The sequence below is a fragment of the Ostrea edulis genome, chromosome 3 (assembly GCF_947568905.1).
Source record: "Ostrea edulis chromosome 3, xbOstEdul1.1, whole genome shotgun sequence".
Taxonomy (NCBI): Eukaryota; Metazoa; Mollusca; class Bivalvia; order Ostreida; family Ostreidae; genus Ostrea; species Ostrea edulis.
In genome coordinates this window covers 25,098,300-25,115,004 of record NC_079166.1, presented here as the reverse complement: position 1 = coordinate 25,115,004, position 16,705 = coordinate 25,098,300, and the positions used below count along the sequence as shown (strand labels likewise).

General features: G+C 34.7%; 1 protein-coding gene across 6 annotated transcripts in view; it reads left to right on the top strand.

Moving 5' to 3' along the window:
• Window positions 1–681: 681 nt before the first annotated feature.
• Window positions 682–16,705, top strand: part of LOC125673635 (SH3 and multiple ankyrin repeat domains protein 3-like) — a 75,717-nt gene continuing 59,693 nt past the window's right edge. The window contains exons 1-2 of one of the 6 annotated variants that reach the window (XM_056157669.1): window positions 682–1,216; window positions 2,619–2,685. The gene's annotated coding sequence lies outside the window, so the exon portion shown is untranslated. Of the gene's footprint in view, window positions 1,217–2,618; window positions 2,686–10,197; window positions 10,213–12,209; window positions 12,244–12,755; window positions 12,812–13,096; window positions 13,209–16,705 lie in introns of those variants that run through there. The other 5 variants (XM_048910274.2, XM_056157664.1, XM_048910271.2 and 2 more) reach the window with 5 other exon arrangements.

Sequence of the window (16,705 nt, the reverse complement as noted above, 5' to 3'; positions counted from 1 at the left end):
TTTTTTAAAATTTATGTACAGAGGACTTCAATTTTAGCAGCAGTAGCAAGAGCTGGATTACCTTAAAGAGAAAATCATGAAGTGCATATCTCACGAAGTATTAAATTCCACCAGGCAAGTACTTTGTTGCTTTAGAAATTAATCTAATATGATAATTAAAAATTTTTTGTTATAAAATCTCAAAAATGTGGTTCATAGCTGAAATGTTGTAATCAACAGGGTATCATATGATAAAGTCACATTCTCAATATATCATAGTCCGAGTTCAAAGTTGTGTAAATGTGGTTTTGTTGAATAAACATAAAATTCATATGCAGTAGATGGTATTTTGCTCTAAAATTCTTATTTAATTATTGTCATTCATTTGAAAATTCAAAAATTAGAAACAGATTGACATTGATTTGTGTTCAAATCCAGTATTGTACTACTCCATGTTTTGAGATAAAATTTTTTTACACTGCACTCGATGTGACTCATTGTTTGTGGTGAATATATGAGAAAAAGGATATATATGAAGATTTAGATATTCCATATAAATCAAGCAGAGATGATGTTTTGATGCACAGCTTGCGTTCAAGCAACCATAAAGTGGCAGTGAAAAAAGATGTTACGAGAAAAGATCAATACTGCATCCTTGTATTGGTATTATAAAATCATTTGGGTAGTTAAAAGTTTTAGTTACAAATATATGTTGTGTGAATGTAGTAGATGATTTTTTTCTTGGCTTGAGAATTAACACTGCATTATAGTAGTCGACCAGTAGTTAAAAATATATTTGAAGTACGTACAAAAAACAGTATACCTTAACTATGTCATTTAGCAGTGAGATAGCTTAATTATGTCATTTAGCAGTGAGATAGCTTAACTATGTTATTTAGCAATGAGTTAACTAGATTTACTTTTTTATAATAGCTGTTTCATTTCGTTTTCCCCAAATGAAAACAGCATCTGTTGAAATCAATTAAAGGATTTCTTGTTTTATTTCATGATGTGTTGCCATGGGAACCTTTTATGGTTATATTTTACCTGTTCTCTGTGTGCCGGTTGATCTAGTTCTCATGTGTTGACAACATTTCTTCATGGATTCAGTAGTGATCAGCTTTAATAATCATTATGATTATTTTCCCCCCAGATATACACTTTAATTTCCTCTTGATTCACTAAAACACAGGATTTAAGATGTTTTGTGTTGGAGATTATTATTTAAGCTACCAAGGTATGGAATAGACACTATAAGACTATATTCATAGAAGTTATGCATGACATTACTATTGATTTTGCCTTGGTACCTACATCTTCAAGGGCGTGGACCACCCTGCTTGTTTTAGTAAGTCATTTTTGTATGGAATGGTATTTCTCTTCATTATTATTTGCTGCCAAGTTAATTTTGATATCCATCCAGACTCTGTTGAAATTGATGTCATAAGTAATGAAGCCCTTGGACTCTTGGTAAGGGTTGGTTGGTGTAACTTGCAAGACTCATTAAGTAGATGGAGTGCCCCACCCCTTCTGATGAGATGTTGCAGGGTTGTCACTCATCATATGTTGGACTCTGATATGTTTGAAATGGAGTTCAGTAAATGTAGTGCAACACATTTATTCAGTATCCTGCTCTCACTTATTATACAGAGATTGAGTGAGGCTACTGTAGTAATGCATGTGCATATACAAATTGCATGGGTTCGATGTTGCATTTCAATACTAACTTCATATGTGAGTAAATGTTTTGCTTCTTGGTGCTTTTAGTTTAATTTGAAATTTCATTGCATTTAAGGATATATGTGTGTGTGTATATATATATATTTAATATATATATTCATGATGGCTGCCTTCCTTTAAAAAAAAAATGGAGAAATGACTGTCAGTAACATATTTCTTCCTTGCCAGATATTTCAGTGGGTTCAATATATGAGCTGTAGATCGCAGGGTTGAATTTTGCAAGAGTTTTGATTTTTGTCTTGATTGATTTTTACCAAAACTGCAATTGTTCGGTAAGCATAGGTAAGTTTTCAAAATATTATTGTGTGAGATCTTAGACCTTCCAATCATAATAGTTTCCTCTGGTGGTACGTGTATCTAAACTTAAATTGATGATTTTTTTCTTTCTCTCTCTCTTTTTTTAAATATTTCACTTTGAGGCAAATTTGATATCTAATGTTTTGAAGAGAAAATATGTGTTTTAGAATTTTGTTTTTGAAATGCATAGATCTATTAAAATAGAATTTGTAAATATTATTGAGTAGGAATACTATACCTGAAAAATCTGATATAAATGGGAAGTGGAGGATATATGTAAGATGATATCGTGAAATTAAGAAGTTTCAAATTTTAACTTATTTTAACTACTTTATTGAGTTAAAAAATGTTTTAGAAGAAAGTCATCTGGAAAAAAAAATTAAAACCAACCCCTACTAGACCCAAGATCAACAGATCAGTAGTCGACATGTTAATTTTTAAGTGATTGAGCTACTCAACTAGGTGATCAAATTGAAAAGGATTACAAGTATTGCAGATATTTGTATTTTCATTCATGTTTCAAATGGAAGTCTGCCATTATGATGAAGTGGTATTCCTCCTTAAGAGTTAATATTCACACAAATTGGCATTTATTTTAACAGAAAATGAGGAGTAACTTGTAATTAGGTGATGGTGAAGACATCTCTCTTTTGGGGATCGAAGCATGATGTGAGTTCACAAAATAAGACATAACATTTATATATAAATAAATCAGTACCAGACTGTTCTCAAAGCAATGGCATGAGTTGTGGTTCTTACGCCTCAGGTATTCCATGTGTTGTTATATTAATTGAATGTATGATGGACATTTATGGTAAATGAGGTTGGTAATTGACAAATAGTGGTGATATATGTAAACAGGTCTGGTATACTGCCTGTCCATAGAAGAATTAATTTGGTGTTAATTTTCTTTAACTATCGGAGATAGCGAAGGCTCATCTATATTTTGTGATTATGTCTTGAAGTTGGTATAAACTATCAGCTACAAGTAAGAAAGGAAAATAAATAGATATTTCTGAATTTCCTTGATAGGCAAATCTTCTTTGATCTTTGTGAAGTACAGTTAAACCATGAAATAGTGACTAATTACATGTATTATAGTCAGTTATGAATTTTGAAATATCAAAGAATATCATTGTACAAAAAATTCATAGTTTCATTAAGGAAAATGTTTCATGGCATATTCTGCATACAGAAAATCTATTTAAGGGGTTGATGTTTCACAATGCATCCGAAATATCTCCGTATTGCAGTTTTAAAATGAAGTTCAGGATCCTGCAGATGGTTTGTAAATTACATGTTGGTAGTGACATTTACTGTTCAGTGGCTTTTTGACTGATGAACAACCCACATTTTAATGGCTTTTATTACTTGAGAACTGTCAATTGGAAATGTACCATTGGCCCACATAAATCTGTGTGTTCGAAAACAAATTACAGAAGGAATAGGTGTGAGTAGTTATCCAGGGATTACCTGGGGTGCATTCCTTACACACCCAGGTCATAAATTTATTTCCTATGTAATCAAATACATGTGTAGATATAACTTTAAGCAGTTTTTTTTTTTCTTTATGTAAAACTATCTTATCTGCCAAATTTGTTACAGTTGAACTTCAGCATCTCGAACATCTCAAACACCAAAGTAAGTTAGAAGTCCCACGTAGATTTTCTTTATGTACTTTAACCTACAAATCTTGAACATTGAGATATCTCCAAGTTTTTTCTTGACCCCATAAAGTTCCAAATAAAGAGGTTTGACTGTATTGATGTGGTGTGAAAGTTGTGTTTTATCAGTCAGCTGACACTGCTATGCTATAAGGCTTGCTGTACCTGTTACTCTGGAAAGTTTGGCTACTATTTTTAGATATGCCTGTATTTAGATGAGACGTGTTATGGTACAGAAATGTCTGTCTGTATCTCTGTTACATATCAAGCTGAATCCTGATATGTTAGTAAGCTTCTTGTGGGTCATTCTAGATCACAGACAATTATGTTGCTTGGGTTCGAATATACTATTAAAGAGTAAATTTGAACCCAAGCATTACGATATTGGCTGTGCTCTTGATCATGTTGCAATTTTGATCCATGCAGGAGTTTTGCCCCTTTATTTCAAAATTAATGTTATATAGATGGTACATAATTTGGTTAACACCTTCCACAATTTTCAAGGGAGGACCTCCTTATTTTAGAGAGTGTTCGTATGGGTATTGAAGATTTGCGTGTGACAAGGATTTTTATTTTCTTCAATTTTCGATAAGAATTGCACAATGTTGAAATCAGTTTTGAGGAAATATAGGTTTGTCCTTTTAACTTCTCGCACAGATTTGCTTTTTGAGATACATATCATTTAAATCGATCTAAGTTAGTAATACATGCACATTGAACACCTACAATGTATCATAATTACTGTAATATTTATGTTTCCAATGGTTTTACCCTCAAATATCTTTACCAATTGTAATGATAGCCATTTCCTCATGAATGCAAGGGAGTTGTGAACAATTCTTGATTAATTTAATTCGTCTATTTTAACAGTAGAGAATTCCAACAGAAATGAAAGTATAAGATAAGATAAGCTTTTAAATTAATTTAAGTCGGCATTCAATACAACAAGGAAACATGTTTAGACTAATGTATATCAGAAATAACTTATTTACAAAGAAATAACATATTTACAAAGAAATAACATTGTATTTACAAAGAAATAACATATTTACAAAGTGCAAGTGTATGTATGAATTTATTTCTTGAATATGCAGCAGGTAATTCAAATTGAAGGTATTCTTATATTGCTTTACATTATCCTTAGTAATAACAATCTGAAAATGTTAAAAGGTGTGAAATTTTGATTTTTTTTTTCTGCTTGAAGAATACCTGTGTAGTGTGTGTTTATGCATATCTAGGCATATGTATAACGGATCAGTGACCCGTCCGTCCTAATCAAACTCGTGTGAAGTAGGGATGTGTGAGTCAGTAATTGACACATATTTCCTCCTGTACTATCATCTGGCTCTCAGAGTATCAGAAGTAGGTCTCACTGACCAGCCTGTCTGTGATTTCTTGGATTCACAAGGTATGTGTTAATGTATAATACTCCTGTCACTAGTTTTTTTGCATTAGAAAATTTAATGCAAGCTGTATCCAATTCAGACGAGACTTACCGCAGAGAAAAAAAACCATGCTCTGCTAAGGTGGTAATAGAAGTAAAAGTTTTACTAAGCAATATATGAATCAATATTGGCTTCAGGCTGAAGGGTCATAATCAGCATTTAGCAGGGGGTCATTGTTAGTGTCGATGCAAGTATTTTCTATCAATATTTTGTATCTAAATGCTTGCCTTGGCTGTTAATGATCTTGTTAAGATCTGAATGGATTGGACTTATTGCAATTATCAAAATAACCATTACACTACATGAGGTAGTCTATTAATTTATAACTTTCAAAAATTTCAATTATAACTACTAAAGATAGGAGAGAGAGAGAGAGAGAGAGAGAGAGAGAGAGAGAGAGAGAGAGAAAGAAAGATGTTTCACTGTCATTATCAGGATTGTCATGTCAATTAATAAGGTAGGCCTGGGGCATGGTTGGTTGTTAAATTTTTAAAATTTCAGTCATTAGGAAGATGAGAGAGAGAGAGAGAGAGAGAGAGAGAGAGAGAGCTATTCTTGGTTGTATGTTAAATATTGAGAGACTGAGTTGTAGAAAACTTTTTTAAAAGCCAGCCCTTTGGACTAACAAGGAGACAGTATAAACTGGTCCAATGTGATTTAATCTAGTCTGAAGTTTAAATTGCAAAATATAAATAGAACAACAACAGCACCTAACATTTTATTAACTGTCTTTATGAACATCTAAATCAATACTCATTTCCATCTTTGGAATAATATAGCTCATTGTATCTGTCATGCTCAGAGAGACATCCTGCTCCCAGTCCTCATCAGATTCTAGTTTGTGCATTTGATCAAAGAGTTGGTTTTCCTGAAGTCAGTAATATTAGTGAAGTTCTTCAGTGGAAAGGAAGTTCCAACTAATGTTTCCAGCAAAACAAATGAACATATCTTCTATTCAACTGCACCACTAGCTGTCATTTCTTCTATCCATTGTTCTACACAATAACCTGAAATCTGTAATCTGCATTTCTACTTCTTCCTTCACGGTGTCTGAAATGCACTCACTGAAAGCAGTATAGCTGTCCAGCAGACTTTATATGTTGCCCTAGATGTTACTATCCCTTTAATTGTCTCGACTAAAATTCATCCAAAGAAAATCTGATGTAGGATGATTCTGCTTATTGTAATCAACGTTTCTCCAAATTTCAGCTCCCTGTAGATGGGACCATAGATTTTCGTTATTTCATTTTTAGCTATTGGTGTAGAATGGAATTTGAATGATTAGTAATGCTGCATGTCATTTTGCTGCAGTCAGAGTTTCCCAATCTAGCCTCTTAATGTGTCATGTCCTCCACTGCAACTCCCACCCCCCACCCCCCAGTTTTTGTCTTGTTATGTCACTCGTTAACCATTGGCTGCTTTTACTTAAAAATTACCACAATCTGGTGTCAGCGAAAAAGTACTGCACAACTGCATTTTTATTAGCTCTTCTGAGCCGAAGGCTCAAAGAGCTAATGCTATGGCCATTTGTGCGGTGTGCGTAAACTTTTTAGAAAAAGGGCTATAACTCAAGAACCCCTTGGCCAATTTTTTTCAAATTTGTTACAGGATATCATTGGCCCAAGGGCTTTCATACATACTAAATAGAGGGATGTGACCCTTTAACAAGGGGAGATAATCAGGAAAATACAAACAAAAGTAGTGGTTGCTAAAAAATCTTCTTCTCAAGAACCACTGGGCAGATTATCACCAAACTTGCACATAAGGATGAGGATATGTTGTAGATTATAAATTGTTCAAGGCATTACCCTGGGGCAAAGGGCGTGGTCTCAAGGTCACTTCAAAGTTGACCTAAATTTATATTTCCTTAAATCTTTGATATTTTAGTCATTATAAGGACTAGGATCATCAAATTTTGACAGTTGATGCATCTTAGGACCTTGTGTCAAGTTGTCTCAAAAGTAGGTCACGGTGACCTACTTTTTGAATTTTGCAGGTATTTATTTTAAAATTAATTTTGATGCATATCTTGGACACTTTGAAGCCTATGATCATCAAAACTTGTCAGTTGGTGGATCACGGGACCTTGAAATGCGTCAACTGAAAAATAGGTCACCGTGACCTACTTTCTGAATTTTATGGCTTATCATTTATAGATATATTTTAAGTTGTTATTTCAAATACCGAGAGGTTTAGAATCATCAAATCTTGTAAGTTGATGCATCTTGAGGCCTTGAAACATATTTATAAAAAAAGTAGGTCACAATGACCTACTTTTTGAATTTTGCAGATATTCAAATTTCACATTTTCAATTTTAGATTCATATTTTGGGCACTGTAAAACCTAGGATCATCAAACTTTGTCAGTTGATGCGTCTTCAGTCTTCGGTATGTGTCGACCAAAAAGTAGGTCACCGTGACCTACTTTTGGCATTTGACAGTTATATTTATATATTTCAGTCACTAATTGACCTACAATCATCAAACTTTGACAGTTGATGCATCTTGAGTCTACGGAGTGTGTCGACCAAAAGTAGGTCACCTTGACCTACTTTTGGAATTTGACGGCTATATTTATATATTTCAGATACTATTTGACCTACAGTCATCAAACTTTGTCAGTTGATGCGTCTTGCATGTTCAAAGGGTGTCGACCAAAAAGTAGGTCACCTTGACCTACTTTTGGAATTGGACGGCTATATTTATATAATTCAGATACTATTTGACCTACAGTCATCAAACTTTGTCAGTTGTTTGGTCTTGCATGTTTGAAGGGTGTTGATGAAAAAGTAGGTCACCTTGACCTACTTTTGGAATTGGACGGCTATATTTATATATTTCAGATACTATTTGACCTACAGTCATCAAACTTTGTCAGTTGATGGGTCTTGCATGTTCGAAGTTCGCTGACCAAAAAGTAGGTCACCATGACCTACGATTGGAATTTGACAGCTATATTTCAATATTCAGATACTAATTGGCTTAAAATCATCAAACTTTGTCAGTTGATATTTCTTGGGTTCTCAAAATGTGTAAACCAAAAAGTAGGTCACATTGACCTACTTTTTTTGAATTCTTAGGATTTAACTAAAGATTTAGAATACTAAGAGGCTAAGAATAGAAATGGTGGGGTTGTACAATTTATCAGAAGAGCGATTCTAGGCCCTTGGGCCTCTTGTTTTTTATCAGAAAATTGCGCTGAAAAATGTGCTGGTACACGCAGAAAAAAGTAAATATGCTGGCTATCTGGACAGCAGTGGTAGTTTTACCAGTCATGAACACTTTTTAGAATGTCTCGTTGGCTTGATAGGCAGTTTTCCACAGCTCTTGAGAATTTTCAATAGTTTTAAAAATGGAGAAGTTATGATTATTTGCATAAAATCTATATATTAATTTCCTTTATCTCTCAACTGTCTAGGTTAAAGTAAAACAACCAGTTTCGGCAAATAACCATGATTTATTATACATAACAAAGTCAAAGCGTATGACAAAATAAGTACATAAAGCAAAACATAAAGCGAAATCATGGTTAACCTAATCTACTTCTACATCATTATGTTATAGCGAGCGAAGCTCGCGTCGCAAAGCGACGTGACGAGCTCGCTCCAATGATTACGCAATTGAGTCACGTGGTTTGCTCTTCATCAGCTGAAAAATGATGGGGACTACCCATAATGCCTCCGGAAAAATGTCGACGTCACTGCGGTATACTTCATTGACAACCCCGTAGATAAAACAAATGAACAGTTTGGAAAGTACCACAAATGATTTTAAATTCCAAACAAGCTTTCCCATACCTTCGTACGTTTTGTTGTGGATAATTGATTGGTTTGAAAGAAAATAATATAGCAGCTAATGATGATGTCACAATGCACTGTTTACATCAACCGCGTTATATTTCCCGCGTTAAATGAAATGCCTAAAGTCGTGTTGTAAGATGTCATGGGTCTTCGCTCTTCTCAACGGTCACACCATATACATATTATAATAATTATAATAAAAAAAAATATATTATAGACACATTGTAATAATTCCTTGTTTGGAAAAATTATGGTACAAAAACTGCCTAGACTGCGTGGCCTTGCTGATAAAGGTTGCATGGCCTCTGCCCTTGATAAATTTTTCTAAAGTGACGCTTAACTAGAATTTGAAATACCGAAGTAGGAAAAGTTATGAACGTTGATTGGATAATTAAATTGTTATGATTTGAAATAAGATAATTAATAAATATGATTGGTAGAAAGGGGGGTCCCCCTAGAGGGCGCAATCAATTGTCCCTATAGGGGGGGGGGGGGGGTGTCCTAGATAGATCGAAATAGTAACATATGATACTAATAAAAGACAAAATTTGATTGGTTGATAAATATAGACGATAGGCATAGTTACCAAAAAGCGGATGGGGCAGAGAAGTGTAAATTAATAATCATTAAATTAATTTAATAGTATATTATAATGTATAAGATATCTGAGATACACAAGCATGATAAGTAAACAGATAGAGGATGTTTTTGGTGGATCCACAGTTTGTTAAATATAAGGAAATGTTGTAAATTTGTCAACTTAATTATATCTATACTATAGAAATATAAAGGGACTGAAATTTGGGGATTAATTTCAGTTTTTGGCAATCTAATAGAACCATCAACAAAGTGAACGAAATTAACACTCCTCCAAAAATAACCACAATAGAGTTTACATCTCGCTTTCTACGCCATCAAACAGTAAATCTAGCATTAACCAAAGATGCTAGACAATGGCAGCACTAATACGTCTCTGTCTCTCAGAGGTTTGACCCCGTTTTCTGAGGACAGGATTCCCTATAAAGCTGATTAGACATCCCTGCTGTGGGGATTGCTGTTCATCCATGCTGTAACTGGAAACAAGATTTGCCAGTGTTTTTTCAAAACAACAATCAATCTTAATGATTGTGTGGATGGAGGGACACCTTTTACGGACTTTGATGATAACATTGTATTGTCTCCAAGATGTCTGTAGAATTTGACACTGTGGTGAACCCAAGTCATGTGACCGAGGTTAAGCAAAGAATGATCATTTGTTGTTAGGAAGTTTGGCTTTAGTGGGGTGATGTAAGTAATCTTCTGTCTATTTCACATTTTCACCTCGAAGTGTAATACTGTCGTACAGTATATGCTCTGGTTGCAATTCTCAAAACTCAATGAAATTGAAGGATCATTTTTGAACAAAGATTAATTTTTTGTTGAAATATGTGTATGTTGTCACCATTAGGATGAGTATAGCCACAGATCCAGGATTTTTTCCCCTTGGGTTCCACCCCGTGCAATTTTTTCAGGTTTGGTTCAATTTTTACTAGGGTCTAGTAGTTTTAAAATATTTTACAACTGGAAACAGAATGTGAGCGATCGTTATTTTGAGATATTTTCTATAAAAAAATAATAATAGATAACTCCTCAGTGAGATCCGCCACTTCATTTTTACTATGACGCCAAAACAAAAACTGACATCACATGCATCTGCTCTGGCTATGATCAATAATACATTTTGCTTTACATTTATAGACCTACTCATTCTCAATATAGTGCATGGTACATGGGATCATAAGACTAGGATGAAATTGAGATAATTCATGTTAAGTTCATAATTTCCGATCAGTGAGATGTGATTTTGCGAGAGAGGAAAAAGAGGATGGCCATTAGGATTATGGCAGTTTTTTCTTGATGCCGAAAATTCTTCAGATGCATAGGAAGCTCAAATTTTCTTTCTTTGATTCTTTAGAGCTTGCTTAAAAATGCGAGCGGTCCTTTTGGCTGGTCCCTGTGCTCGCTATCATATATAGTGCTAATTGATACTGATTAAGTACAGAGTGAGCTCTTTGCAGAATACTTTTGGAAGACCATGGACACCCTTATTTCTCACGATGTCTGTGTTTTCTCCCTTTAGCTCTTAGTATATTAGAGCAGCATTACTTTGGAATATAGGCATATGTGTTTAACTTTATGGAAAATTTCGCATTTATTTTTGTGGTGGATCCAATAGGAGTGGAATTCATGGTCACTAAGTGAAGAAGACAGGGGATAATATTGTTGTGTGGCAAATATGTTTTCTTGATTCTTACAAGATGAATTTATTGGAGAGTGCTTTCATGGAATGAAGAAAAGCAACCAATATTCAAAATAAAATAAAATAAAAAATTCATGATCATGATGATTCAAATGTAGGAGGAATTTAGGCAACATTGATGTTAAGCCCGGGTCATCTGGTTTGTTAAAACTAAAGGATTTTCACACCCTTCATGGACAGAAAATGCCCCGTCCATAAATCACCAGTAGATGGCCATCAATAAGGCACTAATCAGCTAATCTCTCACTTATCTCCAACCAAACAGCCCTGTCTCCAAGGACCAAAGACTATTGCTCTGACAAACTTCAAGGGCTGTAGAAAGAAAAAAAAAATGGGTTGAGTTGCTAGGAGTCCAGTGTTTTCGTTGTTGACCCCCATCTCTTTATCTTCTGTCTGACATGAAATGTGAGTCTCTCCTGATGAACTTGTTTTTCCTCAGTGCCATAACCTGCCAGGAATGTTGTGTAAGAGGTTATTTTGGGGACTCGATAATGAACATGCTGGTGGGATGAGGAAGTGTCAATTTATCAGAAGAAATTACTAAAGGTTGCTGCAGGGGTCGTTGATGCTATAAGCGGGGAGAATGTTCATGTAATTATCAAGCAAGGACAATGAAGCCAATTTCGGTGTTTGGTCACTTGTTGTTATGGAATTCAAAATGAAAGTGTAAAAATTAAATGGGAATTCTCTGCCATAACTGGCAAGTTTTCTCATATTTTGATTGTTTAAAAAACAAATTTTGTTGTATCAGTACATGTGCACTGAACTATATATGAAAATTGTTTTGGTGTGTTAATCATTGGAGTGGAACTGTTGGATCCACTCCCTGGTTTTGACTTGGGATTAAATGTTGGCCCGGTGATGCATTGGAGTAAGAGCAGCAGAGAACCTGGAATTTGTTGTATCTGATGGCAGTTGGCATTTCTGTCTGTTGGCACAATATCACCCAATAACACACTCAACCTTTTCTTCTCTGTCAGGGTTTTTTTTTTTCGTCAGAAAGTAGTTCCATTAATTAGGTGAGTTGGGTGATGTATTTATTGATATGAAAATAATTCTAGCCAATACAAAAAGTAATTATAAAAAAGATCTAGAATTGATTGCATCGTTACGTAATTATTATAATGACAACTACGTAACTGTCATGTTGTGTGCGTCATCTATTGAGAACAGACTGTTGTTTTACAACGGCATCATTTGAGAATTAAACAAAAAGAAAAATACCAAAGTATAAGAAATGTAGTAACCTGGTGGATTTTATTGATAGCTTATAACCATAAGAAATGGTGTAAGCAGATGGGACTGTTATATTGATGACTTATAATAATTTTAGTCTGTTAGCACCTATATTATATGTGACTAGGGGGCCCTGGGTTGGGATAATTGAGTGCTGATATACCGGACTCTCATTCCAATTCCGTGACCGTGTTTAATCAAAGGAATGCATGTGAAATTGAAAACAGCTGAATTTTTTTTGCAAGGCTGAGTCAGCCCTAAATTTGGGCAGGAACTGATTGTACTGCCAGTTTAATAACACCATACAGAGGCGCACGTGTCAAAAATGCAGGTTTTCTAAAAGTCGTGTAGGTAGGTTTTTCAACTTAGATAAATTTGAAATGGTTTCCTTTATGATATCCTTGAGACCTGGAAAGTTAACTTTATCAGACTGGGACCCTTATTGGTCACTTGACAGCCATTAATACCAGATAAAAATTAGACCTGATAGTCAAACTTTTCAATATGGCCCCAGGTTAGGAGTATTGCAGCGTTAACCTGAAGGCCTGATTTATGAGCAGAAATAGTTGTGCTATGATAATATTTTTGTATTTTATGGATGATGTTTCAATGGACTATATGGCCAGGGGATATAACTGGTACAGCAGTGGAGTGCTGACTCTAGTTTCTGGAAGGCCAGGGGAATTATAATGTTTTGACAGCTGGGGACAGTCTGTGCATAAAATCTGCCATAGAAATGACAGAACTGGTGAGGGAATGATTACTTTTTGTTTTTGGTTTTGATTGAATTTGGATTTAGCTTGGAATTTTCTTGTTAGGATCAAGAAAAGGTATTGTCTTATTCCATGTTGAATTATGTGTTATCAGTACACTTGATTTTTACGTAACATGCTAAGAACTTTGAAGTAATTACGTAATATGCCTAGCTTTCATTTTAAAACAACGAGACGTGGTGATATGAATTTCGCCTGTTTATTTTGATTTATGCAGGTATATTTCCATTACACGGATTGCAAACTTCGTGTGTGTACTTTTTCCTTTATGTTGACATTAAAGACGGACATTTACATGTGCCTGTAATTGAGGAGAATTCGTTTAACTGTGTCTTGTTTTACAAATGACATTCTCAGTTTCAGGTCAGAGAACAGAGGGTTGTTTGGTCTAAATTACCTATCTGTCAATTTGCTGCACCATGTAACATAGACCCCCAATGACTCAAGTTGTGAGAAATGTTATGTAATATATATCAGGTGATTCTTGGACACAGCAATTGGAAAGAATTGTTTGACCAGTGGACTTTTAGGTCTGGCCAAGGGAAATGTTTATATGTGTCCACTAGAAAGTTGTAATCATACAATGTAGGTCATGTTAGTAAACAATATTTATAGGTCTTCTGTAAAATTCCCGTTGTAGATGGTCATTGTACATATTTAGAAATGGTACGTCATTATACCTGACAATATTTTCCAGGAAAAGGCAATTGAATTGGGAATTGAAAGCTGATAATTTTAAGAAGGCAGGTACTTTTTAAATGATATAGGCTTGTATAGCCATTTATCATGAGTTGATGGGGAAAATTCATTATTAAGAATTTTGTTTATGATTATTATTAGCAAAGTTTTATCCCTTGATCAATAGTTAAGTCCTCAGAAGCAGCTGTTTCTAACGGAAATTGGAACATCACCAGGTGTGTTTTTCACTGCGTCACTGTGTATTACACTCCTGTTTTATCACTTCAACATTTGAAAGTTAGTGATTTTGCCTGAAGATGGTGAAAATGTTTTGTCTTCAAACCAATATTCACTGTGTATAAATCAGCTGTTTAGTGCTTCAGAGGTTAGACGTTAATAGAGTCTGCACTTAGTTGGTATTTTTAACTGGCTTTATCCTTTTAATTTTTGTTTGTAAGATAAATTAGGGAGGTTCCGTGATATATGTCTGGCTTATCTTAAATTTGACATCACCATTCCTTAAAAGTTAAATAGTTTTTGCATACCAAATCTGAGCAAAGGTTTCTGGGGATGAGAAATGTGTATTTAAATGGGCATTGTCTTAAGTTAATGTAGAGACTTTATCGAAGGAGTGAACACAGAATTTGAAAAACAGCAGATGCAAATTTTTTTCTAAGAAAATTTGTCAGGAAACTTGTGACAGAGGATTCTGAAATTCTATAGGTGAGATGATAGCATTTGATAATTTGCTGATTTTTTTTTTGGGGGGGGGTGGGGTGGGGTGGGGTGGGGGAAACCCTGAAAAGTAAAAACAAATAGAGTGACATATTTGTGATTGAATATATATGATTTCATTGAATCAGAGTGGATCTGAAGCAATAAACCTGTCTAATGTACAATGTTACAATGTCAATTCATGAATTATTGTCTTCCTGACAGTAATTCCTATTCATAATCTCCCATGTGCTTTGACCTTGGAGGTCACTAGTTTGGAAGAGTGCGGATAAGAGACACTGTGCACCCTATCATCTGCACACATGTCAGATTGTTTAAAAAAATGAACATGCCAAATTTAAAGGAAATTGATTTATTTATTGAAATTTCATTTGCATGGCACATTTTCATAAGTATTACTCTCTTACACTTATAATCCTGTGGGGATCCGGGTTAGAATTAGTCCTCAGTACCCCTTGCTTGTCGTAAGAGGCAACTAAATGGGGCTGTCCTTTGGATGAGACCACAAAAACCGAGGCCCCTTGTGACATCAGGTGTAGCATGATAAAAGATCCCTCTCTATTCAATGGCCATAAGTGCTGAGCATAGACCTAAATTTTGCAGCCCTTTCACCGGCAGTGGTGACCACGTCTCCATATTAGTGAAAGATTGTTGAGAGGGACATTAAACATACAATCGATATTACACTCATAGTCATTCATGAAACGATGTAATATTTTAGAACAAAAGAAATATGTAGTTACTTTCATCAGTTTCCATCTTTGTATGACCTAGCTTGGTCTTAGCAACCCGATTATGTTCAGCAATCATCGTTTCCGTGTCCGAATATATGACAATTGTGTCTGAGGCCATGATGGTTTTTATGAAACGTTCCTTATAGGTATGCTCTCTAGCATTCCCTTGTTTATTTTGCTGAATTTTTCATCAGATCTTAAGGATTGTATTAGGTATACCAAGAGGTGTTGATGTTGAAAAATACGGTCAGTTACAGCTTGTATTGCTTTAAGAGAAATTCATATGATTGTGAAAACGAAGTGTTTCAATCCAAATCATTTGATGCCAGTGGAGAGCTTGTTTATTTATTTGTGATTAGTCAGAGAGAGAAAGAGAATTTATTTAACATTTAAGTACACAGACTAATTACAGAGGGTAAGATTTCTAGGAATGATATATTTGAACTGTCATCCCAATAAGCAAAATGTTACAGACTGTGTAAATTATTGTTGGGGTGTTGTTTTTATAGACTGTGCAGATTGTTGTTGGGGTGTTGTTTTTATAGACTGTGCAGATTGTTGTTGGGTGTTGTTTTTATAGACTGTGCAGATTGTTGTTAGGGTGTTGTTTTTATAGACTGTACAGATTGTTGTTGGAGTGTTGTTTTTATAGACTGCAGATTGTTGTTAGGGTGTTGTTTTTATAGACTGTACAGATTGTTGTTGGAGTGTTGTTTTTATAGACTGTGCAGATTGTTGTTGGAGTGTTGTTTTTATAGACTGTACAGATTGTTGTTGGAGTGTTGTTTTTATAGACTGTGCAGATTGTTGTTGGGGTGTTGTTTTTATAGACTGTGCAGATTGTTGTTGGGGTGTTGTTTTTATAGACTGTGCAGATTGTTGTTAGGGTGTTGTTGTTACAGAATGCAGATTGTTGTTGGAGTGTTGTTTTTATAGACTGTGCAGATTGTTGTTGGGGTGTTGTTTTTATAGACTGTGTAGATTGTTGTTGGGGTGTTTTTATAGACTGTGCAGATTGTTGTTGGGGTGTTGTTTTTATAGACTGTGCAGATTGTTGTTGGGGTGTTGTTTTTATAGACTGTGCAGATTGTTGTTGGGGTGTTGTTTTTATAGACTGTGCAGATTGTTGTTGGAGTGTTGTTTTTATAGACTGTGCAGATTGTTGTTGGGGTGTTGTTTTTATAGACTGTGCAGATTGTTGTTGGGGTGTTGTTATAGACTGTGTAGATTGTTGTTGGGGTGTTGTTTTTATAGACTGTACAGATTGTTGTTGGAGTGTTGTTTTTATAGACTGTGCAGATTGTTGTTGGGGTGTTGATATAGAC